The sequence below is a fragment of the Eulemur rufifrons genome, chromosome 20 (assembly GCF_041146395.1).
Source record: "Eulemur rufifrons isolate Redbay chromosome 20, OSU_ERuf_1, whole genome shotgun sequence".
Classification (NCBI taxonomy): Eukaryota; Metazoa; Chordata; class Mammalia; order Primates; family Lemuridae; genus Eulemur; species Eulemur rufifrons.
Window position 1 is genome coordinate 52,552,315 of NC_091002.1, and position 14,186 is coordinate 52,566,500.

Genomic DNA, 14,186 nt, shown 5'->3' on the forward strand with positions numbered 1-14,186 from the left:
GAATGGATGAAACCAGCTACCGGTCTCATCTGTTCTTTGTTATGAATGATTTTAGTGTACTAGTATTTTAAACTGTCAACAGCATATTTCTTCTAACCTAGGGAAGACAGAAATTGGATCAATCAGACAAAAGCCTGGTTTTAGAACAGGGTGGGACAGTTTGGGGACTGCTGTGATCCTCAGCGTGTTCTGTGGAGCCATGGTGTGCTGGAGTTGGGGAGGTGCCTGTGCCTCTCGCTCCGACTCCGCGCTCAGTGCCATCATCTGGCAGCTTGAAACTGGCCGTGGTGGGACAGTTCCAACATGGGAATGGGCAAAAGCTACAAATCAGGGCTCTTTTTTTCAAAAGAGGTTGTGGTTCAATATTTATCAGGAGACCACTGGGTGGGCCCATGTGAAATTGCTGGTGTTTGCTTGACTATTGGCAATTTCTTATGTTTTAATCTAGTAGAGTTACCTGTTTTGGTTTAAAGATAATTTCTTCATAGGAGTTACTGAAATTACCTCAGTGCTTTACCTTCTTTCTTTTTCAAAATTATGTTCCCTTCACATTTGATGATTACTTTGAGATTCATTTAATTCATAAAATTAGCTATGTATATGTTTGTATGTTAATTATTTAACTGCATATCTAATAGTTTAGCTTATTCCAAAGCAGGCACAAAAGATCTTCAGATTCCTCTGAGAGTGTTCTTGGTTTCGCTACTGAGCAGTAAATAAGCCTTTTGAAAGGTGTTCCTTTTCTCGTCAAGAAAGCAGATCTGATTCAGTTAGTGATACAGCATTATCTACCCTTTTTTCCCCCCTATGATTTACATAAATATGTCTGAGTTCAGTTTTTTGGGGTTTTTTTTTCTGGCTTTTTTCTTCTTTTGTCCATTATTACTCTTGAAGTGCTTGCTTACATTTTCTGATCATTTACTTCTGCTACTCCGTGATTTCTTCTACAAATAAATGTCACTAAATCAATGAAATGATTCTGTCTTGTTTCTTGAGTTTTTTCCTATTATCTTTCCTATGGTTACCTGGACATTCCAGCCCATTTCCAACCCTCCCCCCAGCTCTCCAGTAAAGAGACATGAAATTACAGGCATCATTTTCTTATCTGAGGAAGTTTATTGTTTAAAAATTGAACTTTGTTGGCTCAGGGGAATTTATTGGTATTTCTTTTTTTTTTTTTTTTTTTTTTTGAGACAGAGTCTCACTCTGTTGCCCAGGCTAGAGTGAGTGCCGTGGCATCAGCCTAGCTCACAGCAACCTCAGACTCCTGAGCTCAAGCAATCCTCCTGTCTCAGCCTCCCGAGTAGCTGGGACTACAGGCATGCGCCACCATGCCCGGCTAATTTTTTTCTATATATATTTTTAGCTGTCCATATAATTTCTTTCTATTTTTAGTAGAGATGGGGTCTCGCTCTTGCTCAGGCTGGTCTCGAACTCCTGAGCTCAAACGATCCGCCCACCTCGGCCTCCCAGAGTGCTAGGATTACAGGCGTGAGCCACCGCGCCCGGTCTATTGGTATTTCTTGAGCAAGATTTGCTTTATGTTAATTCTGAATAAGTGGATTTGAACTGGTGGTATTGAATTATTATAAAATATGACACCTACGTTTCCTATCCTCTAACTCAAATTGTTCTCTCTCATGTACATATGAAAAAAAGTGTTTAATATAGAGCATCAGAAAATACATATAAGGTAAAGAAGAAACCTTTATCCTACCACTGCAGGATAACCAACCACTGGTAATATTTTGATGAATGTTCTTCCAGATAAATTAGTGAATATATGCTTTTTCACAAAAGTAAGATCTTATTATACATAGTATTCTATAACATTTTACCTTAGCAAATATTATGATCCTATAAGCATTGCTTTTTATTACTTCAGTTTGAAAGGGTCTTATTGGAAAGTGAAAATTTTGTTTGACAAGGGCAAAGCTGTCAGCAAAGTTGTGAGTAAAAACAATGGTGTTTATGGAGAGCAGAATGTGGCAGAGTCAACTGGAGACAGGAATTACTTAAGCAGTAATTTTTTTCTCAAGAGCTCTGTCACCATTGTACAATAGCCTGATTGTTTTATACTAGCTAACAAAAACCGTTCCTGACTCTATCTATGTAAAGTAGAATTATTTTAAATAGCCCTATGGTGAAATATGGGCCTGTAAATATGTTCATATTTTTTAGACCACCCAAGTCCTACTGATGTCTTAATATTAAAATACTTCTAGAAGAAAAATATGTTTTTTTGACAGCCTTCATCTATGTGTAGTATTACAGTTTTATTAGATATTGCTGCCCTTGTTATGTGTCAGAGTGAGGGAGTTCTTAGAAAAAGAAACTTTAGCATGTAAGAATTCTTATGTTAATGTTTGATTTGACTTTTGTTTTATGACTGTGAAAATTCTTGTGGAAGAATTGCTGAGATGTATTGGTGTATTGCATCCTTGGAAATTACCAGTCCCAGTCTTGTCAAGTAGTTGTTTAGGTCTTAAGGTAGCAATTTTTTTTTGAGACAGGTCTGACTCAGTTGCTGGGGCTAGAGTGCCGGTGGAGTCGTCATATCTCACTGCAACCTCCTACTCCTCGGCTCAAGCAATCCTCCTGCCTCAGCCTCCCGAGTAGCTGGGACGACAGGCATGCGCCGCCATGCCTGGCTAATTTTTTCTGTTTTTGGTAGAGATGGGGTCTCACTCTTGCTCAAGCTGGTCTTGAACTCCTGAGCTGAAGGGATCCTCCTCCTCCGGCCTCCCAGAGTGCTAGGATTACAGGTGCCAGCCACTGTGCTGGGCCTTAAAGTAGCAATTTTTAAAGCCAATCAAAGATCCTTTAAGAGTTTTATAATTTAAATGTTTTTTCCTTTGCCACAGGAAAAGTACCTGTTACCTAGGGTAGAGTAGGCTGTCGATGTTTTGCCTTGTTTTTAGCTATGTCCTTTTCTGTGTTGTATTACTGCTTGCTCACAAGCTCTTGTAGTCTTTTTCTGTTCAGTGGCCATTTCTCTTACCCCGCAATGCCACATCCTGGACTGCGCATGTGTTGCAGAAAGCACTTCTCACAGGGTAAAGAAGAATAAAAAGCAGTGTAGTCACTGTGGACTTTTTTACTGAGAAATGATGTATTTCTTGTTTAGAGACTGGCAGTGTAGTCACTAAAAAATGTTTTTCATCCACATTCTATGTTTGTGAATGGACATGCAGGTGTCTCTGTTTGTTGGAAGGTAAAGTGAATCTTGAGATAAATTCGAGAAAAGTGTTTAGAATTATTCCATACATTTTGCTGTTTTAAAAAAATGTTATTTTTTTAAAAAGTTTTATTCCACAGTGAGTTTTTAGCGTCCTCTTTTTACATTTATTTTGTTTTTGTAAACTGTTCTAAAGAAGCTTAGAAACTAGTCACACAGTAAGTGGCAGAACTCACATTTGAAGTCCTTTCTGATTTTTCAGAGTCAGTAAGCTTGGGAAGCACTGTAAAGTGGCAGAAAGAATATGGACTTTGGAGGTAGACACACCTCAGTTTGATCCCTAACTCTGGCACATATTTGCTGCATGGCAAGTTCTTACCCTGGGTGATTTTTATTTTCCTTTTCATTTAAGTGAGGGTAATAGGCTTATTAAGATTAAATGAAGTAATACACGTAAAGCACTTGGCTTGTACAAGATGCTAATAAATGTTTCATTTCCTTTCTGCTACACCTTATGGTTTTAAAATATCTTGGGAGCCACTTGGACATTTCACCTGAAAGTGAATTGCAGTCAGGAAACTGGAAATAGACGTAACCCAGGTGGACTCGTACTGTAGTGACCTTCTTAATTTCCCTGTCTGAGAAGCAGAGTGGTTCTTATAACTGTTCAAAATATTTGACTTCAAGGCAGGTTTTATTGTTAAAAGCTGAAATGGAACCCATTGGGATGAGTTAATTATTGCTGACCAAAATGGCAAGAAAGTAACTATTTCTACATTTCCTGAGAAAGTGAAGCATTTGTGCTGTATCCATAAGGATGGTAAATTTTAAAGGCTAAGAACTGACCCTTTGGAAAGAAATATATGATGAAAATAGGAGGGGAAAGTGTTCAACCAATAATAAAAATTTTTTATCAGATTTAAGAGATGCTGATTCAGACATGCGCACAGTGACACAGGTGCTAAATGCAGTGCTGGAGGGAGTACAAGTCTGTGGAACCTGTTTCAGAAGTACTTTGGCACATGTCACAGAGTGGAACTTAGTACTTCCGAGAGTACATCCTAAGGAAATAACCCATTTTTCTGTTTTGCAGGAGTGAAGGGATAAATTATTTTTTTTATTGTAACAGCCTTATTGAGATTATTCATATAACATAAACACCTTTTTCAAGTACATAAGTCAATGTTATACAGCCCTTGCCACTATCTAATTTGACAATATTTTCATCACGCCCCCCCCCAAAAAAAAGAAATTAGCAGTCATTCCCCGTTCTTCCCTCTCCTCAGCCCCTGGCAACCACTAACATATTTTGTCTTTCTAGATTTGCCTCTTTGGACATGTAATATAAATGGAATTATATGCTGTGTGGCCAACTGGCTTTTTTTCATTTAGCATAATGTTTCAAGTTTGATCTGGACAGTGTATATCAGTACATCATTCTCTTTTATGGCTAAATATTATTCCATTGTAGGATATACAACATTTGATTTATCTATTCACTAATGAATAGTGAGTGAGTGAACCCAAACAACTGTGATGAACAACGCTGCTATGAAAATTCATGTACAGGTTTGTGTGGATATGTTTTAATTTATCTTGGATATATACCTAGGAGTGGAATTGCTGGATCATATGGTAATTCTACATTTAACATTTTGAGGAGCTGTTAGACTGTTTTCCAGAGTAGCTGTACAATTTTACATTTCTGTCAGCACAGTAGGTAATATGTGGCCTTTTGTAACTGTCTTCTTTCACTTACTATGTTCAAGGTTTATCCATGTTGTATGTGTCAGTACTTTCTTTTCATAGCTTTATAATAAACCTTGAATTCACATAGTATAAGGTTTCTAATCGTATTCTTTTTCAAAGTTATTTTCACTATTCTATCTTTTTTGCATTTCTATGTGATTTTAGAATCAACGTGTCAATTTCTACAAAAAAGTCTGCTGGGATTTTAACTAGAATTGTGCTGACTATTGCTTAAATTGGGGAGAATTGACGTTAACACCATTGACTGCACTGATCTATGAACATAGTATCTCTCTCTATTTGTCTTTGCACATCATTTGATAATTGATTAATAATTCATATTTTTCATATTATAAATGAACTTTTTTTTACAGTGTCAGTTTCTGATTGTTTTTTGAACAATGTTTTATAGAAATAGAGTTCGTTTTTGAGTATTGATCATGTATCCTGCAACGTTCCTAAAATCACGTTAGTTCTGCTAACAGTAGTCTTTTGGTTTTCCCAATTTCATTATAAGATTTAGCATAGCCTCTGAGTTCCTTGTCAGCTTAGAGTTGAAGAATTGCATAAGCTTATGAATTGTGATATCAATACCTTGCAAGGAGTGATGTGCAGCATCCCCAATATTTGTCTTCATTTTCCTTTTAATGAAATATTAATATTCCTCATAATACGGAACCTTGACACTTCAAGCTACTATTATTTAAGTAGTTGAATTTATAGGCAATTTCAGCAAAGTATTTGATTTTGAGGGAGGAATTGCTGTTTGTTTTCATGGCTGGAATTCTAACCATCTGTTCAAATTACGTATTTTGCAGGGTGAATCAATTGTCTTGCTGATGATTTTGGGGGACAAGGAGAGTATATGGTAAGGACTGTCATGTTTGTGGCTTGAGCAGAACTGTGTGGATCATGGAATGATTTATTGAGATGAGGAAGAATGAGGAAGAAGTGGATTTAAGATTATCAGTTCAGCTTGGACAGGTTAGATTTTAGGCCTGTTTGCCTACTGTGTTAAATGCTTATAGGTTTATTTGGGTGCTTGTAAATGAAGAAATATATTTTAGGTTAAAAACAGGCCTGAGGTCCCATAGGTAGTCATTTACAGAGTTAGAACTCAGGTCTTGGGTGCTCTGACTAAGCCCATGTTGTTATTCCCTTATGCTATATTATATCCTCAAGGCAGAAAAACATGCCTGGCTTTGGCAATAATAAAATGTTCCCTGGGAGCTACTAGAAATACATAGCAGAGTGGAAGCTCAGCTGCCTGTGGAGTCCAGGCAGGTAACCGTGAGCCAGGTTGTAACATGAAAGAGTGGTGTTGTCTTTGGAGAACAGCGAAGTCCATGCCCCACCTAGAGGGTTCACTGTTAATCAGCCCCAGCAGATTATTACCATGTGGGATCATGGGTGCAGTATTGCCAGATTTTCTGATTTTTCAAGAGAGCCAGAGTGTTGATTTTTCACGTGAAGTCTTCTGATTTATAAATGTAGGTAGCTATCCTTTAACACACTGTGGAGACCAACCTTGCGTGGGTCCAACAAAAATATCTGTCTGCTGAATTCTGCTTACTGGCAATGTTTGGTAGGGTTGTACCTGGTATACTATGGAAGCAACAAAAGATTTATATGATGGGAAAAGGGTGGTAACCACATATAATAAGCACATTACAAGTGTTGAAGTGTAGGTTGCTTAGTTTAAACATGGTGCTTAGTCTGATATTTGAGTTCAGTTTTCATATGGATCAGTTAATTATAGATGGGCGAGGGGGAATTGCTACCTGCAGCTTTTTGCCTCCTAATTGCATGCTTTCATTTGCAGATAGGGCCAGTTTGGAGTGTGTGGATTTTTGAGTGAAACCTCTTCCCCAGATGAGAAGAAACCTTCAAGGAAGAGCTACTGGCAGTGAGTCTGCAGAGTCATCTGGATGCATAATGTGGAATGTTCTAAGCCCAGACATAGCTGAATGGGTGGCTCCACTGATGAGGAGTGGTAAGTCTGATTGTCCCCACTGATAATTAAATAACCTCAATCCTTTCCATAAAAATAGGACGACTTCTGCATTCTTAGCATTTACTGATGAACAGTAAGTTAATTTTCGTATCACTGGGAAAGACAACAGTGCAGTTTAAGAGAATTCTTTATCCCTATCAGTGTATTTAATGTATGATATCAGAATTTGGCTTTCTTCTTCCAGTTAGGCACATCTCTTCCTTTGCTTATGTATTTTTCTTTTTTATTTCTTCTTCATTCCAAGGCCGGAAATATTCTTGAAATATGCAGCCAACACTGAAGTGATGGTCATGATGGTTACCGGTATCCATGGTAATCTTAGTTGTAGTGGATCTCATTCCCTCTGGAAGTGATTGTTCTAGTAATGGATACGAGAGACAGTTTTGGCTGATGGGAGATAAAAGAGAACTCTGCAAGAGGCTTCTGGGGAAGGTTTTCTTGCATTTGAGAAAAGGAAGAAAAAAGATGGTCCCTCTTCTCTCCAGGGCTGGTTTTATCTGGATGTGACATCTGGGACTGCTGTAGCCGTTTTTCTAGTAGCTCGAAGGTGATGCCTCTATGACGGAGGGCAGCACCAACAGGATCACAGAAAAGTAGAACTGGAGCCCCGTTTACTGTGCCTACAGCCACCCTACCTGAATTGCTTTATTGTTTAAGTAGTTTTGCCTTGAGATTTTCTGTTATTTGCTATAGAAATCATCCACATTCATTTGATTTCTTCCTTTTCTGATTACCAAAGCCCTATCTTTTAGTGTCTCAGGCATTTCTACTTGATTATGTTTTATGCTGTTCAGGAATGTTTGAAGTCAAAGGCTATGTTTATATCCCTATCGTGTCTGACATTAATGCACTCTTCTTAGTGAATTCCTAAGTACATATTTGTTGAACTGAGTTATTTGAATGGTGGAGTATTTGAAAAACCAGTCCATGGAATTGAATAGAGATTTTCTTCTAATTCACATCCTTTTCTTTAACCACACTACTTCCCTCTAGGATTATTAGTGAAGTTTGACTTTTTATTTAAGAGGACTAGTGTGTAATATATGTTCAGGTGGTTAGTTCTACTCTAAAACATATTGCTTGGATTTTGCCTTTTGTTTTTGTGCAACTTTACCATCAGAACCAGAATACTCGTACATGTTTGAGTATTGGCTTTCAGTCTAATAAATGCTATTTTGTTTTCTTCTCCATTATAAATCTGAGAATAAACTTTGTGTTTTCTGTGCTAATTGTAAGACTGAGGGACGTGAGCAGTAGGAAACATAGTTCAGGAATGATTTGTATTTGGCTTTGGAGTGCACATTCACAATAAGATTCCCTAAAGTGTGCATCCCCCACTGTGTTCCTAGGACCCTGTGTTTTGGGCGGGGCAAGAGAAGAGGTGTGGTGGTGAGTATGGTAAGAGGGGTCTTGAGCCATAGGATGGATTATCTAGTTGCTTATATTTTAAGGCTGTAGGAAACAAACCACATTTTTTTTATTTTCTTTCTTTCTTTTTTGCCACAGTCAAGATATTCCTGTACTCTTCTATCTTTTAAGTTGTTATTATAATCTCAAAAAGGTATGGGGTAAGGAGCTCTTTTTCTTCTTGAAAATCTATGGTGTTGCTTTCAGTTATGTTAACAAGAACAATCATGAACTTGTGGTTTTGATTTTACCAGGTAATCTAGTAGTACATTTTGAATCCTTCAAAAAGTGATTTACATTAAGGGAAAATTTTAATTTTTTTTTCTTGATAGGTTGTGATGAAAATCTGGGAGAGTAATTTTTAAGAAGATAGGGAAAGTTATATTATGTGCTTTACCCAGAATGAATCTTAGGACATTTGCTAGGAATACTGGGATGAAGGCACTTTTTTTTCTGAATTTCAACCTGAAAACATAGTCATTGAACTCCTGGCAGTTATCTTCTGACCATCAAAGGAAAGCTAGTTGAATAAGAAGTCAACACTGAAGGAACAGAGTGGAGAAAAACCATGCCCTGGTCACCTCAGTTGAGCTGCTAGCTCAAGCCTTCCGTGACGGTGCTATGCCTTTACACTTTCAGTTATACGAGTCAGTAACACCTTGTTTAATCCAATTTGCTTTGGATTTTTCTCTTACATGTATGTGAAAATGTCCTGGTACATCCTTCTCATCACTCATTCCATACCTTTATAATAAGAGCTCAAGGTAACTCACTAAATCTTGAATTGTGAATTAGGCAAGTAAGCCTCTAATACAGTTATGCGGGGTAGCAGACAATGCAATCTACTCACTGATTTTTTTTTCAGTACCAAATACAAGGGCTAAGGTGGTAAACAAATATGTAGTCCACGCCATTGCAAATGGAGTTTGTTGTTAATTCGATGAGACTGACGTTATGTGAACAGTCTTACCATGAATGTATTCTTATCAATGGAAGTTAGGGTTCTAGAAAAAAGGAGCATGTGTTCATCTACAGTGATTGGCCCTTTGGCAGGGACTCCTGCTGAACCCTTGGCACCTCTAGAACTGTAAAATAAACAACTATGGGCAACTTGGAATCTGGCTGACTTAAAAAAATAAATACAATAAGTCAGTATTAATTATTTTTTCATAAGAAGAGTTTATAAAGGTGCAGGACCACAATCACTTATTCAAAATCTTGGGGCCCACATGTGTTTTTAAATTGCAGAACTTTTTATATTTTAGAAAGTTTAATTTGGTAGACATCCCTCATTATCTGTGAGAAATTGGTTCCAGGACCACAGATGCTCAAGTTCCTTATATAAAATAGCATTGTAATTACATATACCTTACACACATCCTCCCATATACTTTAAATCATTACTTCTAATACCCATTATGATGCCTGTATATCACTTTATTCATGTGACAAATTCAAGGTTTCCTTTTTGGAACTTTGTGGAATTTTCTTCCCCGAGATGTTTTCTATCCATGCTTGGTTGAATCCCTGGATGCAGAATCCCTGGATCCTGAGGGTGGACTGTACATACTGTATATTTAATGTGACTTCTCTGCTGTGGTTTGGATGTGATTCGTCCCTGCCAAAACAATCAGTGAGGCAGTGTTGGGAGGTGGGGCCTGGTGGCAGGTGTTTGGTCAGGGAGGTGGATCCCTCCTGAGGAGACTAATGCTCTCCCCAGGGAGCACGTTCTCTCCCTTGTGGGAATGGATCAGTTCCCCGAGAGTGGGTGCTGTAAAGTGAGGGTCCTCTCCTGTTTGGTGTCCCTTCACACATGCCTGCTTGCCTTTCCATTTCTCCACCATGTGCTAGTGCAGCTGAGGCCTTTACCGGCAGCCGAGCTGATGCCGGTGCCATGCTTTTGGTCTTTATAGCCACCGGAATTATGGGCCAAATAAACTTTTTTTATTTATAAATTCCCCAGCCTCAAATATTCTGTTATAGCAACATGAACAGGTAAGACAATCTTTTTTTTTTTAAGGAACGGACAGGTGGTTTTTTTTTTTTTTTTTCCTAATACAGATAATAATATCTTAACATTAGTTGAACTACTAAATAAATGCCAGGCTCTGTGTAAAGTACTTTTCTGTATTATCTTAACTTACCTGTTTAATAAATTGTATTCATTTATATACTTGAGAAAATTTAGAGAGGTTAAGTGACTTTATCAAGGTTTATTCAGCTAGGAGATAGGAGAATTGAGGTTGTAACCTAGAGTGTTTGGCTCTGAGGTCTGTGCCCTTAACCGCTGTTCAGACTGTGGATTGTGCTGTGCTGCTCAGGGCCAGTGCGGAAGGCGTCATGTCTTGCCCACTGGGTTACTGTTCTTTTCAGCAGGGACTTTCTTGAGTACATGGTGAGAGAGGAAGGGAAGGGGGAAGAAGGGACTGTCTTGAAATCTTACTGTACAGGGAAAAAGAAAATTTTTAAAATGTACTTTTAACCCATCACATATCACAGCTACATGATGGGCTAAAAAAATTGAAACATATCTCTGATGCCACATTTTCTTTCTTTTTTTTTTTTTTTTTTTTGAGACAGAGTCTCGCTTTGTTGCCCGGGCTAGAGTGAGTGCCGTGGCGTCAGTCTAGCTCACAGCAACCTCAAACTCCTGGGCTTAAGCGATCCTACTGCCTCAGCCTCCCGAGTAGCTGGGACTACAGGCATGCACCACCATGCCCGGCTAATTTTTTTGTATATATATATTTTAGTTGTCCATATAATTTCTTTCTATTTTTAGTAGAGATGGGGTCTCGCTCTTGCTCAGGCTAGTCTCGAACTCCTGACCTCGAGCGATCCACCCGCCTCGGCCTCCCAGAGTGCTAGGATTACAGGCATGAGCCACTGCGCCCGGCCTGATGCCACATTTTCTAAAATAAAATTCTATCAGTGTTGTCTGTCAGAAACACAGGAAGGGTAATCGCAGCCCAGTGTCCACTCCCAGGTTCATTCTGGGCACATCCGTGAGTATTTTCTGAAACTTGATTCCTGGGATTGGGATTCTAGTGGTAAGGATAATGGCACGTTAGTCTTTTAAACTTTAATTATGAAGTTCTGGTCTATAATCCTAGGACTATTCACTGAATTCATGAAATCTTTAGAATTATAATATTTTTTAAGTCTGCCCATTTGAGCAGAAAATATTTGTTATTTTCTTCATTTTTATTTCTTTAATTGGTATTGAGATTTAACATTTTTGATGTATTTTTTTTTTTTACCTGTTTTCATTTTTCCTTCAGGATTTTAAAAGATTTTAAGTGCTCTTCACAAATCTATTATTCTTTTGGAAGAGAGATGTAGAAAATTAAAAGGAATGGACTCTGGAGCCAGATTGTTTATTGTATTGGCTAGAACTTCTAGAACATTGTGATTATAAGGAGCATCTTGTCTTGTTCAATAATTAATGCTTCTGATGTTCCATTAAATGCTTACATTTTTGGAATGTTTATAATATTTTGACATAGAGCATTTTTTTCTTTTTTAAGATGCACCTATGTCCTAGGAACGATTAAGCATTATGTCTGCCTTTGAGTGTACTTTATAAATGTGAAAGAGATCGGTTTGCCGATTAAGACTTTTTAAAACCAGAAGTATATGTTGAATATTGTCAATTCAATTTTGACAGCTGTATAGGCCAGATTTTAAAGTGTGTATAAAATGATCTTAAAAAGTGTTTAATTGTCACTGTGTTGCAGTTGCTACAAACTAAAAATAAAGTTACTTTTATCTAGTTAAACTGCACTGTAGTTAATCTCTGGTCGTCTACAAATATTTAGCTTCTATGGTAGTTTCAAGAATATAGTGCTTATTTTATTTTTGTGCTTTTAAAAATATAGTTTTATAATATATTGACTTATATTTAATTTATATATGTTTTATGACAATATCTATGTGGTCCTAATATGTAGGAGCTCAGTGAATATTTGTTGAATAAGTTAATTTTTGTAATTATCTGATTAGTGAGTTATCTTGATAGCTTATTTTTTTACTGGTGATAGGAAAAGAATATAGGAATTTTAGAGATGGAAAAAACTCAGAAACTATTTATGCAGTATTAACAGTTTTAGTTTCCTGGTTTCATGGTCATATGGCTGACTTCTGATCCTGATTTCCCATTCTGACTTCATGGCATCTTGCTATGCGTACCAGTCTACTAGAAGTAATCTGTTGGGTTTAGGTATTGAGCCCTCCACCCCCCACAGAGGCAAAAGGAATAATCTGTTCACCAAATGTGAGAGAATGTACACATTGTAGAAATTGAAATTTTTTAAAACCCAGAAATACAATGGGATATTTTTTCACACATCAGCCTTAATGGCTCTGAGTTTCTCCCTTTCTAAATGTTAATATCTATAAAGAAGGAGTTTGGGAAACTTTCAGGGAATGGAATGATTGGTATTAGCTCTTCAGTTTTGGGAATTTGATCCAATGTGAAAATCTTCATCTATAGCTAGAAAAAAATGTATATAAATATATATATTTTTAAGAGACAAGGTCTTGCTCTGTCATCCAGGCTGGAGTATAGTGGTACAATCATAACGCACTGTAACTTTGAACTCCTGGGTTCAAGCTATCCCCCAACCTCAGCCTTCCAAGTAGCTAGGACTACAGGCATGCACCACCATTCCCAAGTAATTTTTAAATTTTTTTGTGGACATGAGGTCTCACTATTTAGCCCAGGCTGGTCTCGAAGCAGTCTTCCTGTCTTGGCTTCCCAAAGTGCTGGGATTATAGGCATGAGCCACTATGTCTGGCCTATAGATAGAAAATATTTTAAAGTCTGATACTAGTTTAAAGTTTAGGGAGTGGAAACTGATACTAAATTTCGAGTTTTTTAGTTAATGGTCCAGTTTAGAAGTATCTGGAAATAATTGCCATCTAAGGGGATATGCTTATGTAAATAGAGTTGGTGACCTTAATTAATTAGCTGGCCATTGTTAGGGTGAGTGCTTTTCGTACACTAAAGCTCTGCCTGTCACTTCTACAAGCCTTTTTGAGGCAACACATGGTAGCTCACACCTGTAATCTTAGCACTTTGGGAGGCGGAGGCAGGAAGATCGCTTGAGCCCAGGAGTTTGAGAACAGCCTGGACAACAGCAAGACCCTGTTTCTTTAAAAAAAAAAAAAATTAGCTGGGATCATGGCGCATGCCTATAGTCCCAGCTGAGCTAAGAGGATTGCTTGAACCCAGGAGTTTGAGACTGCAGTGAGCTATGATTGTGCCACTGCAGTCCAGCCTGGGCAATAGAACAAGACCCTGTCTCTTAAAAAAAGAAAAGCCTTTAGTTTTTTTTCCTTGTGAGACAGAGTCTCACTCTGTTGCTCGGGCTAGAGTGCCGTGATGTCAGCCTTGCTCACAGCAACCTCAGACTCCTGGGCTCAAGCAATCCTTCTGCCTCAGCAGAGGGTCTCAAAATGCATTTTGAGAAACAGCCCTGCGTGTCCAACTGCAGAACAGTGGTGCCTGACACAGGGTGAGGGAAGCCACTGCACACAGTGCAGGCCGCGTCTAGCAGCGGGCTGCAGCCTACCAGTGCTATGTATCAGTGCAAAGTTATCCTTGTTAGGGAGATCAGTAGTTCTTCCCAGCGGCAGAAACTGCACTCCAAACCACTTTCTATGGCCCTAGGGTAGAGGACAACTGCAGCTGCAGTCAGAGGTTCAGAATTCCATTCTATACAGGAACTTAAAACTCAGTGGTTTATTATAGGTTTAAGAGAACCAGAATGACATGAGACCCTGGGTGTGGGGAGGAAAAATTAACACTGTGACTTGAAAAGATCATTCTCCCACCTTCCA

At 38.2% G+C, this 14,186-nt stretch overlaps 1 long non-coding RNA gene across 2 annotated transcripts in view; it reads left to right on the top strand.

Annotated features, from left to right (window-relative positions):
- The window catches only part of LOC138401138 (uncharacterized), a 53,005-nt gene that overhangs the window by 9,699 nt on the left and 29,120 nt on the right, over nt 1-14,186 (top strand). For both annotated transcript variants that reach the window (XR_011236423.1, XR_011236422.1), the window contains exon 2: nt 6,750-6,920. This is a non-coding gene — a long non-coding RNA (uncharacterized lncRNA). The remainder of the gene's footprint in view (nt 1-6,749; nt 6,921-14,186) is intronic.